The 14,708-nt window shown below is 42.7% G+C and overlaps 11 non-coding genes across 11 annotated transcripts; all 11 read left to right on the forward strand.

Annotated features, from left to right (window-relative positions):
* Positions 1-158: 158 nt before the first annotated feature.
* TRNAL-UAG (transfer RNA leucine (anticodon UAG)) lies at positions 159-241 on the forward strand. Its single transcript has one exon. It is a non-coding gene; the product is annotated as a tRNA-Leu (tRNA).
* A 1,182-nt stretch (positions 242-1,423) lies between these two features.
* Positions 1,424-1,506, forward strand: TRNAL-UAG (transfer RNA leucine (anticodon UAG)). Its single transcript has one exon. It is a non-coding gene; the product is annotated as a tRNA-Leu (tRNA).
* Positions 1,507-2,688: 1,182 nt separating this feature from the next.
* TRNAL-UAG (transfer RNA leucine (anticodon UAG)) lies at positions 2,689-2,771 on the forward strand. The gene has a single exon. It is a non-coding gene; the product is annotated as a tRNA-Leu (tRNA).
* A 1,182-nt stretch (positions 2,772-3,953) lies between these two features.
* On the forward strand, positions 3,954-4,036 carry TRNAL-UAG (transfer RNA leucine (anticodon UAG)). The gene has a single exon. It is a non-coding gene; the product is annotated as a tRNA-Leu (tRNA).
* A 1,182-nt stretch (positions 4,037-5,218) lies between these two features.
* On the forward strand, positions 5,219-5,301 carry TRNAL-UAG (transfer RNA leucine (anticodon UAG)). Its single transcript has one exon. It is a non-coding gene; the product is annotated as a tRNA-Leu (tRNA).
* A 2,232-nt stretch (positions 5,302-7,533) lies between these two features.
* Positions 7,534-7,616, forward strand: TRNAL-UAG (transfer RNA leucine (anticodon UAG)). The gene has a single exon. It is a non-coding gene; the product is annotated as a tRNA-Leu (tRNA).
* Positions 7,617-8,799: 1,183 nt separating this feature from the next.
* On the forward strand, positions 8,800-8,882 carry TRNAL-UAG (transfer RNA leucine (anticodon UAG)). Its single transcript has one exon. It is a non-coding gene; the product is annotated as a tRNA-Leu (tRNA).
* Positions 8,883-10,064: 1,182 nt separating this feature from the next.
* Positions 10,065-10,147, forward strand: TRNAL-UAG (transfer RNA leucine (anticodon UAG)). The gene has a single exon. It is a non-coding gene; the product is annotated as a tRNA-Leu (tRNA).
* Positions 10,148-11,474: 1,327 nt separating this feature from the next.
* TRNAL-UAG (transfer RNA leucine (anticodon UAG)) lies at positions 11,475-11,557 on the forward strand. Its single transcript has one exon. It is a non-coding gene; the product is annotated as a tRNA-Leu (tRNA).
* Positions 11,558-12,884: 1,327 nt separating this feature from the next.
* On the forward strand, positions 12,885-12,967 carry TRNAL-UAG (transfer RNA leucine (anticodon UAG)). Its single transcript has one exon. It is a non-coding gene; the product is annotated as a tRNA-Leu (tRNA).
* A 1,182-nt stretch (positions 12,968-14,149) lies between these two features.
* Positions 14,150-14,232, forward strand: TRNAL-UAG (transfer RNA leucine (anticodon UAG)). The gene has a single exon. It is a non-coding gene; the product is annotated as a tRNA-Leu (tRNA).
* Positions 14,233-14,708: the final 476 nt, after the last annotated feature.

The following is a 14,708-nucleotide window of genomic DNA, read 5'->3' on the forward strand; positions in this document are numbered from 1 at the left end:
AAGGACTTCTTTTTGCAACACTGTAATCATAAACCAATAAATACAAGACGGAAATGGACAAGAAACAGTTCTAATCTTTCAATTCAACATCCCCAAAAAATCGACTCTTAACATGATTGTTTTTCCTACCAATCTGGAGAGGCAGAGGTTTTCTGTAAGTCAGGATGGCCGAGTGGTCTAAGGCGCTGCGTTTAGGTCGCAGTCTCCCCTGGAGGCGTGGGTTCAAATCCCACCTCTGACAACTCATCTTTTCTTAAACATACTTCGCAGTCATTCTGTCAGTGTCAGTGAAATAATAGTAAAAAAACTATGTCGGTATACGCCCCAAAACATTAGACTCTTCAGATAACTGTTTCGGCATCCAATCTTTAAAAATTGCACTTTTGTGTAGGTTAGGATGACCGACCGGTCTCTCTTGAATTTGTGGATTTAAATCCCACTTTTGAACACTCATATTTTCTTAGCATGATATAATGTCAGGTCTAACACTCATAAAGTAATGACACATTTTCATTGAGCTCCTCCGCTATCCTGGTAAAATCCTCGCCAACTCCCTGTAAAGACTTCTACAGACTTAACACCAGACCTGGGACAATTCTGCATTCAGTACTATTGAGTGATAGTGCAGCTATTCTGTTGCCCAATTTCTATGCAGCTGAGTACGGCGATGAGAGGAGTCCTTTTGCTAATAGCATTTACCCACTGCAACCGTGTAAGTTGTGGCAATATTCGAGACACGGGGCCACATCCTGGGCCTGGCTACAGAACATGGCCTAGCTCCACTACTGTGCACTCCATAGCTCCAAGAGACCAGCCCGAGCCACTTATATACATGTGGCTTTGTATTAGTGGGAGTTTGGAGCCAAATTAATTCTAGCACTTGTAAAGCTGTCAGAGAAACCCCATCCCTGACGAACACCTGCAGAACCCACCAGTTACGCGGCTTAATCTAAATTCTGATAAAGAGAAGTGCTCCACACCCAACAGTCAGGTGCAGTAGATACCTTTTATAGTACCACGACTTTCACAACACTCCTTTCTGCCAACTTTTTTAACCTTGATCATATTCTCTACCAACTCTAAATTCTCATGATCCCCATATCTCTAACAGGACCCTAAATATAAGTGAACAATGTAAAACAATTCATATCCCTCTGCTTACTTGAGTGAATGTTATAGAGAATCCTACACCACTGCCTTCATCCTGGGTACCTCCCAGGGGGATTTCTCTATATTTTCAAGATCAAGCAAGTAAAAGGGTCTTCAAGGACTTCTTTTTGCAACACTGTAATCATAAACCAATAAATACAAGACGGAAATGGACAAGAAACAGTTCTAATCTTTCAATTCAACATCCCCAAAATATCGACTCTTAACATGATTGTTTTTCCTACCAATCTGGAGAGGCAGAGGTTTTCTGTAAGTCAGGATGGCCGAGTGGTCTAAGGCGCTGCGTTTAGGTCGCAGTCTCCCCTGGAGGCGTGGGTTCAAATCCCACCTCTGACAACTCATCTTTTCTTAAACATACTTCGCAGTCATTCCGTCAGTGTTAGTGAAATAATAGTAAAAAAACTATGTCGGTATACGCCCCAAAACATTAGACTCTTCAGATAACTGTTTCGGCATCCAATCTTTAAAAATTGCACTTTTGTGTAGGTTAGGATGACCGACCGGTCTCTCTTGAATTTGTGGATTTAAATCCCACTTTTGAACACTCATATTTTCTTAGCATGATATAATGTCAGGTCTAACACTCATAAAGTAATGACACATTTTCATTGAGCTCCTCCGCTATCCTGGTAAAATCCTCGCCAACTCCCTGTAAAGACTTCTACAGACTTAACACCAGACCTGGGACAATTCTGCATTCAGTACTATTGAGTGATAGTGCAGCTATTCTGTTGCCCAATTTCTATGCAGCTGAGTACGGCGATGAGAGGAGTCCTTTTGCTAATAGCATTTACCCACTGCAACCGTGTAAGTTGTGGCAATATTCGAGACACGGGGCCACATCCTGGGCCTGGCTACAGAACATGGCCTAGCTCCACTACTGTGCACTCCATAGCTCCAAGAGACCAGCCCGAGCCACTTATATACATGTGGCTTTGTATTAGTGGGAGTTTGGAGCCAAATTAATTCTAGCACTTGTAAAGCTGTCAGAGAAACCCCATCCCTGACGAACACCTGCAGAACCCACCAGTTACGCGGCTTAATCTAAATTCTGATAAAGAGAAGTGCTCCACACCCAACAGTCAGGTGCAGTAGATACCTTTTATAGTACCACGACTTTCACAACACTCCTTTCTGCCAACTTTTTTAACCTTGATCATATTCTCTACCAACTCTAAATTCTCATGATCCCCATATCTCTAACAGGACCCTAAATATAAGTGAACAATGTAAAACAATTCATATCCCTCTGCTTACTTGAGTGAATGTTATAGAGAATCCTACACCACTGCCTTCATCCTGGGTACCTCCCAGGGGGATTTCTCTATATTTTCAAGATCAAGCAAGTAAAAGGGTCTTCAAGGACTTCTTTTTGCAACACTGTAATCATAAACCAATAAATACAAGACGGAAATGGACAAGAAACAGTTCTAATCTTTCAATTCAACATCCCCAAAAAATCGACTCTTAACATGATTGTTTTTCCTACCAATCTGGAGAGGCAGAGGTTTTCTGTAAGTCAGGATGGCCGAGTGGTCTAAGGCGCTGCGTTTAGGTCGCAGTCTCCCCTGGAGGCGTGGGTTCAAATCCCACCTCTGACAACTCATCTTTTCTTAAACATACTTCGCAGTCATTCTGTCAGTGTCAGTGAAATAATAGTAAAAAAACTATGTCGGTATACGCCCCAAAACATTAGACTCTTCAGATAACTGTTTCGGCATCCAATCTTTAAAAATTGCACTTTTGTGTAGGTTAGGATGACCGACCGGTCTCTCTTGAATTTGTGGATTTAAATCCCACTTTTGAACACTCATATTTTCTTAGCATGATATAATGTCAGGTCTAACACTCATAAAGTAATGACACATTTTCATTGAGCTCCTCCGCTATCCTGGTAAAATCCTCGCCAACTCCCTGTAAAGACTTCTACAGACTTAACACCAGACCTGGGACAATTCTGCATTCAGTACTATTGAGTGATAGTGCAGCTATTCTGTTGCCCAATTTCTATGCAGCTGAGTACGGCGATGAGAGGAGTCCTTTTGCTAATAGCATTTACCCACTGCAACCGTGTAAGTTGTGGCAATATTCGAGACACGGGGCCACATCCTGGGCCTGGCTACAGAACATGGCCTAGCTCCACTACTGTGCACTCCATAGCTCCAAGAGACCAGCCCGAGCCACTTATATACATGTGGCTTTGTATTAGTGGGAGTTTGGAGCCAAATTAATTCTAGCACTTGTAAAGCTGTCAGAGAAACCCCATCCCTGACGAACACCTGCAGAACCCACCAGTTACGCGGCTTAATCTAAATTCTGATAAAGAGAAGTGCTCCACACCCAACAGTCAGGTGCAGTAGATACCTTTTATAGTACCACGACTTTCACAACACTCCTTTCTGCCAACTTTTTTAACCTTGATCATATTCTCTACCAACTCTAAATTCTCATGATCCCCATATCTCTAACAGGACCCTAAATATAAGTGAACAATGTAAAACAATTCATATCCCTCTGCTTACTTGAGTGAATGTTATAGAGAATCCTACACCACTGCCTTCATCCTGGGTACCTCCCAGGGGGATTTCTCTATATTTTCAAGATCAAGCAAGTAAAAGGGTCTTCAAGGACTTCTTTTTGCAACACTGTAATCATAAACCAATAAATACAAGACGGAAATGGACAAGAAACAGTTCTAATCTTTCAATTCAACATCCCCAAAAAATCGACTCTTAACATGATTGTTTTTCCTACCAATCTGGAGAGGCAGAGGTTTTCTGTAAGTCAGGATGGCCGAGTGGTCTAAGGCGCTGCGTTTAGGTCGCAGTCTCCCCTGGAGGCGTGGGTTCAAATCCCACCTCTGACAACTCATCTTTTCTTAAACATACTTCGCAGTCATTCCGTCAGTGTTAGTGAAATAATAGTAAAAAAACTATGTCGGTATACGCCCCAAAACATTAGACTCTTCAGATAACTGTTTCGGCATCCAATCTTTAAAAATTGCACTTTTGTGTAGGTTAGGATGACCGACCGGTCTCTCTTGAATTTGTGGATTTAAATCCCACTTTTGAACACTCATATTTTCTTAGCATGATATAATGTCAGGTCTAACACTCATAAAGTAATGACACATTTTCATTGAGCTCCTCCGCTATCCTGGTAAAATCCTCGCCAACTCCCTGTAAAGACTTCTACAGACTTAACACCAGACCTGGGACAATTCTGCATTCAGTACTATTGAGTGATAGTGCAGCTATTCTGTTGCCCAATTTCTATGCAGCTGAGTACGGCGATGAGAGGAGTCCTTTTGCTAATAGCATTTACCCACTGCAACCGTGTAAGTTGTGGCAATATTCGAGACACGGGGCCACATCCTGGGCCTGGCTACAGAACATGGCCTAGCTCCACTACTGTGCACTCCATAGCTCCAAGAGACCAGCCCGAGCCACTTATATACATGTGGCTTTGTATTAGTGGGAGTTTGGAGCCAAATTAATTCTAGCACTTGTAAAGCTGTCAGAGAAACCCCATCCCTGACGAACACCTGCAGAACCCACCAGTTACGCGGCTTAATCTAAATTCTGATAAAGAGAAGTGCTCCACACCCAACAGTCAGGTGCAGTAGATACCTTTTATAGTACCACGACTTTCACAACACTCCTTTCTGCCAACTTTTTTAACCTTGATCATATTCTCTACCAACTCTAAATTCTCATGATCCCCATATCTCTAACAGGACCCTAAATATAAGTGAACAATGTAAAACAATTCATATCCCTCTGCTTACTTGAGTGAATGTTATAGAGAATCCTACACCACTGCCTTCATCCTGGGTACCTCCCAGGGGGATTTCTCTATATTTTCAACATCAAGCAAGTAAAAGGGTCTTCAAGGACTTCTTTTTGCAACACTGTAATCATAAACCAATAAATACAAGACGGAAATGGACAAGAAACAGTTCTAATCTTTCAATTCAACATCCCCAAAAAATCGACTCTTAACATGATTGTTTTTCCTACCAATCTGGAGAGGCAGAGGTTTTTTGTAAGTCAGGATGGCCGAGTGGTCTAAGGCGCTGCGTTTAGGTCGCAGTCTCCCCTGGAGGCGTGGGTTCAAATCCCACTTCTGACAACTAATCTTTTCTTAAACATACTTCGCAGTCATTCCGTCAGTGTTAGTGGAATAATAGTAAAAAAACTATGTCGGTATACGCCCCAAAACATTAGACTCTTCAGATAACTGTTTCGGCATTGAATCTTTAAAAATTGCACTTTTGTGAAGGTTAGGATGACCGACCGGTCTCTCTTGAATTTGTGGATTTAAATCCCACTTTTGAACACTCATATTTTCTTAGCATGATATAATGTCAGGTCTAAGGCCTCATTTACACGAGCGTATTATACGCGCGTGCGACGCGCGTGCTTTTCACGCGTGTCGTATGCACCTATAATAGTCTATGGGGCTGTTTAGACGATGCGTGAATTTTGCGCTGCGTGAGTGCGTTGCGTAAAACTCACGACATGTTCTATATTCTTGCGTTTTTCACGCAACACGCACCCATTGACTTCAATGGGTGCGTGAAAACAACGCATGCCACACTGACGGTCCTGCGTTGCATGCGCGAAAATCACGCAAGAGCTGTCAAAAGGATGAATGTAAACAGAAAAGCACCACGTGCTTTTCTGGTTACAAACATCCAAACGGAGTGTCAAATTAGAGATGAGCGCACCGAACTTCACCGGGTTCGGCCGAACTCGTTTTAACCGAACCCGGCAAAAAATGTTCGGGTACGCGACGTCAGGAGACAGTCACTGCCCACGGTGCTCAAAGACTTAAACTGTTTCAGCACCATGGACAGTGACTTGCGATCACAATATACATATACGTGTAAAAAAAAACAGAAGTTCTGACTTACCGATAAGTCCCGGCTCCTTCCTCCAGTCCGACCTCCCGGGATGACAATTCAGGCCAAGTGACAGCTGCAGCCAATCACAGGCCAAGCACAGGCTGCAGCCAATCACAGGCTGCAGCGGTCTCATGGCCTGCCGCGTCATCCTGGGAGGTGGGGCCGGATGACAAGAGAGGGACGCGTCACCAAGGCAACGGCCGGGAGACCGGACTGGAGGAAGCAGGCAGTTCATGGTAAGTGTGAACGTCTTTTTTTATTCACAGGTTGGTGTATATTGTGATCGGCATTCACTGTCGAGGGTGCTGAAAGAGTTACTGCCGATCAGTTAGCTCTTTCAGCACCTTGGACAGTGACGGGCGTCGACTACCTCATCTCTATGATGGCGTCTGCGCGAAAATCACGCAGCCGCGCATCATACACGGATGACACACGGAGCTGTCAATTGCCTTTTGCGCACGCAAAACGCAGCGTTTTTTTGCGCGCGCAAAACGCACACGCTCGTGTAAATGAGGCCTAACACTCATAAAGTAATGACACATTTTCATTGAGCTTCTCCGCTATCCTGGTAAAATCCTCGCCAACTCCCTGTAAAGACTTCTACAGACTTAACACCAGACCTGGGACAATTCTGCATTCAGTACTATTGAGTGATAGTGCAGCTATTCTGTTGCCCAATTTCTATGCAGCTGAGTACGGCGATGAGAGGAGTCCTTTTGCTAATAGCATTTACCCACTGCAACCGTGTAAGTTGTGGCAATATTCGAGACACGGGGCCACATCCTGGGCCTGGCTACAGAACATGGCCTAGCTCCACTACTGTGCACTCCATAGCTCCAAGAGACCAGCCCGAGCCACTTATATACATGTGGCTTTGTATTAGTGGGAGTTTGGAGCCAAATTAATTCTAGCACTTGTAAAGCTGTCAGAGAAACCCCATCCCTGACGAACACCTGCAGAACCCACCAGTTACGCGGCTTAATCTAAATTCTGATAAAGAGAAGTGCTCCACACCCAACAGTCAGGTGCAGTAGATACCTTTTATAGTACCACGACTTTCACAACACTCCTTTCTGCCAACTTTTTTAACCTTGATCATATTCTCTACCAACTCTAAATTCTCATGATCCCCATATCTCTAACAGGACCCTAAATATAAGTGAACAATGTAAAACAATTCATATCCCTCTGCTTACTTGAGTGAATGTTATAGAGAATCCTACACCACTGCCTTACTCCTGGGTACCTCCCAGGGGGATTTCTCTATATTTTCAAGATCAAGCAAGTAAAAGGGTCTTCAAGGACTTCTTTTTGCAACACTGTAATCATAAACCAATAAATACAAGACGGAAATGGACAAGAAACAGTTCTAATCTTTCAATTCAACATCCCCAAAAAATCGACTCTTAACATGATTGTTTTTCCTACCAATCTGGAGAGGCAGAGGTTTTCTGTAAGTCAGGATGGCCGAGTGGTCTAAGGCGCTGCGTTTAGGTCGCAGTCTCTCCTGGAGGCGTGCGTTCAAATCCCACTTCTGACAACTAATCTTTTCTTAAACATTCTTTGCAGTCATTCCGTCAGTGTTAGTGAAATAATAGTAAAAAAACTATGTCGGTATACGCCCCAAAACATTAGACTCTTCAGATAACTGTTTCGGCATCCAATCTTTAAAAATTGCACTTTTGTGTAGGTTAGGATGACCGACCGGTCTCTCTTGAATTTGTGGATTTAAATCCCACTTTTGAACACTCATATTTTCTTAGCATGATATAATGTCAGGTCTAACACTCATAAAGTAATAACACATTTTCCTTGAGCTCCTCCGCTATCCTGGTAAAATCCTCGCCAACTCCCTGTAAAGACTTCTACAAACTCAACACCAGACCTGGGACAATTCTGCATTCAGTACTATTGAGTGATAGTGCAGCTATTCTGTTGCCCAATTTCTATGCAGCTTAGTACGGCGATGAGAGGAGTCCTTTTGCTAATAGCATTTACCCACTGCAACCATGTAAGTTGTGGCAATATTCGAGACACGGGGCCACATCTTGGGCCTGGCTTCAGAACATGGCCTAGCTCCACTACTGTGCACTCCATAGCTCCAAGAGACCAGCCTGAGCCACTTATATACATGTGGCTTTGAATTAGTGGGAGTTTGGAGCCAAATTAATTCTAGTACTTGTAAAACTGTCAGAGAAACCCCATCCCTGACGAACACCTGCAGAACCCACCAGTTACGCGGCTTAATCTAAATTCTGATAAAGAGAAGTGCTCCACACCCAACAGTCAGGTGCAGTAGATACCTTTTTTTAGTACCACGACTTTCACAACACTCCTTTCTGCCAACTTTTTTAACCTTGATCATATTCTCTACCAACTCTAAATTCTCATGATCCCCATATCTCTAACAGGACCCTAAATATAAGTGAACAAGGTAAAACAATTCATATCCCTCTGCTTACTTGAGTGAATGTTATAGAGAATCCTACACCACTGCCTTACTCCTGGGTACCTCCCAGGGGGATTTCTCTATATTTTCAAGATCAAGCAAGTAAAAGGGTCTTCAAGGACTTCTTTTTGCAACACTGTAATCATAAACCAATAAATACAAGACGGAAATGGACAAGAAACAGTTCTAATCTTTCAATTCAACATCCCCAAAAAATCGACTCTTAACATGATTGTTTTTCCTACCAATCTGGAGAGGCAGAGGTTTTCTGTAAGTCAGGATGGCTGAGTGGTCTAAGGTGCTCCGTTTAGGTCGCAGTCTCCCCTGGAGGCGTGGGTTCAAATCCCACTTCTGACAACTCATCTTTTCTTAAACATACTTCGCAGTCATTCCGTCAGTGTTAGTGAAATAATAGTAAAAAAACTATGTCGGTATACGCCCCAAAACATTAGACTCTTCAGATAACTGTTTCGGCATCCAATCTTTAAAAATTGCACTTTTGTGTAGGTTAGGATGACCGACCGGTCTCTCTTGAATTTGTGGATTTAAATCCCACTTTTGAACACTCATATTTTCTTAGCATGATATAATGTCAGGTCTAACACTCATAAAGTAATGACACATTTTCATTGAGCTCCTCCGCTATCCTGGTAAAATCCTCGCCAACTCCCTGTAAAGACTTCTACAGACTTAACACCAGACCTGGGACAATTCTGCATTCAGTACTATTGAGTGATAGTGCAGCTATTCTGTTGCCCAATTTCTATGCAGCTGAGTACGGCGATGAGAGGAGTCCTTTTGCTAATAGCATTTACCCACTGCAACCGTGTAAGTTGTGGCAATATTCGAGACACGGGGCCACATCCTGGGCCTGGCTACAGAACATGGCCTAGCTCCACTACTGTGCACTCCATAGCTCCAAGAGACCAGCCCGAGCCACTTATATACATGTGGCTTTGTATTAGTGGGAGTTTGGAGCCAAATTAATTCTAGCACTTGTAAAGCTGTCAGAGAAACCCCATCCCTGACGAACACCTGCAGAACCCACCAGTTACGCGGCTTAATCTAAATTCTGATAAAGAGAAGTGCTCCTCACCCAACAGTCAGGTGCAGTAGATACCTTTTATAGTACCACGACTTTCACAACACTCCTTTCTGCCAACTTTTTTAACCTTGATCATATTCTCTACCAACTCTAAATTCTCATGATCCCCATATCTCTAACAGGACCCTAAATATAAGTGAACAATGTAAAACAATTCATATCCCTCTGCTTACTTGAGTGAATGTTATAGAGAATCCTACACCACTGCCTTACTCCTGGGTACCTCCCAGGGGGATTTCTCTATATTTTCAAGATCAAGCAAGTAAAAGGGTCTTCAAGGACTTCTTTTTGCAACACTGTAATCATAAACCAATAAATACAAGACGGAAATGGACAAGAAACAGTTCTAATCTTTCAATTCAACATCCCCAAAAAATCGACTCTTAACATGATTGTTTTTCCTACCAATCTGGAGAGGCAGAGGTTTTCTGTAAGTCAGGATGGCCGAGTGGTCTAAGGCGCTGCGTTTAGGTCGCAGTCTCTCCTGGAGGCGTGCGTTCAAATCCTACTTCTGACAACTAATCTTTTCTTAAACATTCTTTGCAGTCATTCCGTCAGTGTTAGTGAAATAATAGTAAAAAAACTATGGCCAAGTGGTCTAAGGCGCTGCGTTTAGGTCGCAGTCTCCCCTGGAGGCATGGGTTCAAATCCCACTTCTGACAACTCATCTTTTCTTAAACATACTTTGCAGTCATTCCGTCAGTGTTAGTGAAATAATAGTAAAAAAACTATGTCGGTATACGCCCCAAAACATTAGACTCTTCAGATAACTGTTTCGGCATCCAATCTTTAAAAATTGCACTTTTGTGTAGGTTAGGATGACCGACCGGTCTCTCTTGAATTTGTGGATTTAAATCCCACTTTTGAACACTCATATTTTCTTAGCATGATATAATGTCAGGTCTAACACTCATAAAGTAATGACACATTTTCATTGAGCTCCTCCGCTATCCTGGTAAAATCCTCGCCAACTCCCTGTAAAGACTTCTACAGACTTAACACCAGACCTGGGACAATTCTGCATTCAGTACTATTGAGTGATAGTGCAGCTATTCTGTTGCCCAATTTCTATGCAGCTGAGTACGGCGATGAGAGGAGTCCTTTTGCTAATAGCATTTACCCACTGCAACCGTGTAAGTTGTGGCAATATTCGAGACACGGGGCCACATCCTGGGCCTGGCTACAGAACATGGCCTAGCTCCACTACTGTGCACTCCATAGCTCCAAGAGACCAGCCCGAGCCACTTATATACATGTGGCTTTGTATTAGTGGGAGTTTGGAGCCAAATTAATTCTAGCACTTGTAAAGCTGTCAGAGAAACCCCATCCCTGACGAACACCTGCAGAACCCACCAGTTACGCGGCTTAATCTAAATTCTGATAAAGAGAAGTGCTCCTCACCCAACAGTCAGGTGCAGTAGATACCTTTTATAGTACCACGACTTTCACAACACTCCTTTCTGCCAACTTTTTTAACCTTGATCATATTCTCTACCAACTCTAAATTCTCATGATCCCCATATCTCTAACAGGACCCTAAATATAAGTGAACAATGTAAAACAATTCATATCCCTCTGCTTACTTGAGTGAATGTTATAGAGAATCCTACACCACTGCCTTACTCCTGGGTACCTCCCAGGGGGATTTCTCTATATTTTCAAGATCAAGCAAGTAAAAGGGTCTTCAAGGACTTCTTTTTGCAACACTGTAATCATAAACCAATAAATACAAGACGGAAATGGACAAGAAACAGTTCTAATCTTTCAATTCAACATCCCCAAAAAATCGACTCTTAACATGATTGTTTTTCCTACCAATCTGGAGAGGCAGAGGTTTTCTGTAAGTCAGGATGGCCGAGTGGTCTAAGGCGCTGCGTTTAGGTCGCAGTCTCTCCTGGAGGCGTGCGTTCAAATCCTACTTCTGACAACTAATCTTTTCTTAAACATTCTTTGCAGTCATTCCGTCAGTGTTAGTGAAATAATAGTAAAAAAACTATGGCCAAGTGGTCTAAGGCGCTGCGTTTAGGTCGCAGTCTCCCCTGGAGGCGTGGGTTCAAATCCCACTTCTGACAACTCATCTTTTCTTAAACATACTTCGCAGTCATTCCGTCAGTGTTAGTGAAATAATAGTAAAAAAACTATGTCGGTATACGCCCCAAAACATTAGACTCTTCAGATAACTGTTTCGGCATCCAATCTTTAAAAATTGCACTTTTGTGTAGGTTAGGATGACCGACCGGTCTCTCTTGAATTTGTGGATTTAAATCCCACTTTTGAACACTCATATTTTCTTAGCATGATATAATGTCAGGTCTAACACTCATAAAGTAATGACACATTTTCATTGAGCTCCTCCGCTATCCTGGTAAAATCCTCGCCAACTCCCTGTAAAGACTTCTACAGACTTAACACCAGACCTGGGACAATTCTGCATTCAGTACTATTGAGTGATAGTGCAGCTATTCTGTTGCCCAATTTCTATGCAGCTGAGTACGGCGATGAGAGGAGTCCTTTTGCTAATAGCATTTACCCACTGCAACCGTGTAAGTTGTGGCAATATTCGAGACACGGGGCCACATCCTGGGCCTGGCTACAGAACATGGCCTAGCTCCACTACTGTGCACTCCATTGCTCCAAGAGACCAGCCCGAGCCACTTATATACATGTGGCTTTGTATTAGTGGGAGTTTGGAGCCAAATTAATTCTAGCACTTGTAAAGCTGTCAGAGAAACCCCATCCCTGACGAACACCTGCAGAACCCACCAGTTACGCGGCTTAATCTAAATTCTGATAAAGAGAAGTGCTCCACACCCAACAGTCAGGTGCAGTAGATACCTTTTATAGTACCACGACTTTCACAACACTCCTTTCTGCCAACTTTTTTAACCTTGATCATATTCTCTACCAACTCTAAATTCTCATGATCCCCATATCTCTAACAGGACCCTAAATATAAGTGAACAATGTAAAACAATTCATATCCCTCTGCTTACTTGAGTGAATGTTATAGAGAATCCTACACCACTGCCTTACTCCTGGGTACCTCCCAGGGGGATTTCTCTATATTTTCAAGATCAAGCAAGTAAAAGGGTCTTCAAGGACTTCTTTTTGCAACACTGTAATCATAAACCAATAAATACAAGACGGAAATGGACAAGAAACAGTTCTAATCTTTCAATTCAACATCCCCAAAAAATCGAGTCTTAACATGATTGTTTTTCCTACCAATCTGGAGAGGCAGAGGTTTTCTGTAAGTCAGGATGGCCGAGTGGTCTAAGGCGCTGCGTTTAGGTCGCAGTCTCCCCTGGAGGCGTGGGTTCAAATCCCACTTCTGACAACTCATCTTTTCTTAAACATACTTCGCAGTCATTCAGTCAGTGTTAGTGAAATAATAGTAAAAAAACTATGTCGGTATACGCCCCAAAACATTAGACTCTTCAGATAACTGTTTCGGCATCCAATCTTTAAAAATTGCACTTTTGTGTAGGTTAGGATGACCGACCGGTCTCTCTTGAATTTGTGGATTTAAATCCCACTTTTGAACACTCATATTTTCTTAGCATGATATAATGTCAGGTCTAACACTCATAAAGTAATGACACATTTTCATTGAGCTCCTCCGCTATCCTGGTAAAATCCTCGCCAACTCCCTGTAAAGACTTCTACAGACTTAACACCAGACCTGGGACAATTCTGCATTCAGTACTATTGAGTGATAGTGCAGCTATTCTGTTGCCCAATTTCTATGCAGCTGAGTACGGCGATGAGAGGAGTCCTTTTGCTAATAGCATTTACCCACTGCAACCGTGTAAGTTGTGGCAATATTCGAGACACGGGGCCACATCCTGGGCCTGGCTACAGAACATGGCCTAGCTCCACTACTGTGCACTCCATTGCTCCAAGAGACCAGCCCGAGCCACTTATATACATGTGGCTTTGTATTAGTGGGAGTTTGGAGCCAAATTAATTCTAGCACTTGTAAAGCTGTCAGAGAAACCCCATCCCTGACGAACACCTGCAGAACCCACCAGTTACGCGGCTTAATCTAAATTCTGATAAAGAGAAGTGCTCCACACCCAACAGTCAGGTGCAGTAGATACCTTTTATAGTACCACGACTTTCACAACACTCCTTTCTGCCAACTTTTTTAACCTTGATCATATTCTCTACCAACTCTAAATTCTCATGATCCCCATATCTCTAACAGGACCCTAAATATAAGTGAACAATGTAAAACAATTCATATCCCTCTGCTTACTTGAGTGAATGTTATAGAGAATCCTACACCACTGCCTTACTCCTGGGTACCTCCCAGGGGGATTTCTCTATATTTTCAAGATCAAGCAAGTAAAAGGGTCTTCAAGGACTTCTTTTTGCAACACTGTAATCATAAACCAATAAATACAAGACGGAAATGGACAAGAAACAGTTCTAATCTTTCAATTCAACATCCCCAAAAAATCGACTCTTAACATGATTGTTTTTCCTACCAATCTGGAGAGGCAGAGGTTTTCTGTAAGTCAGGATGGCCGAGTGGTCTAAGGCGCTGCGTTTAGGTCGCAGTCTCTCCTGGAGGCGTGCGTTCAAATCCCACTTCTGACAACTCATCTTTTCTTAAACATACTTTGCAGTCATTCCGTCAGTGTTAGTGAAATAATAGTAAAAAAACTATGTCGGTATACGCCCCAAAACATTAGACTCTTCAGATAACTGTTTCGGCATCCAATCTTTAAAAATTGCACTTTTGTGTAGGTTAGGATGACCGACCGGTCTCTCTTGAATTTGTGGATTTAAATCCCACTTTTGAACACTCATATTTTCTTAGCATGATATAATGTCAGGTCTAACACTCATAAAGTAATAACACATTTTCCTTGAGCTCCTCCGCTATCCTGGTAAAATCCTCGCCAACTCCCTGTAAAGACTTCTACAAACTCAACACCAGACCTGGGACAATTCTGCATTCAGTACTATTGAGTGATAGTGCAGCTATTCTGTTGCCCAATTTCTATGCAGCTTAGTACGGCGATGAGAGGAGTCCTTTTGCTAATAGCATTTACCCACTGCAACCATGTAAG

This window comes from Rhinoderma darwinii, chromosome 1 (assembly GCF_050947455.1).
Source record: "Rhinoderma darwinii isolate aRhiDar2 chromosome 1, aRhiDar2.hap1, whole genome shotgun sequence".
Lineage (NCBI taxonomy): Eukaryota > Metazoa > Chordata > Amphibia > Anura > Rhinodermatidae > Rhinoderma > Rhinoderma darwinii.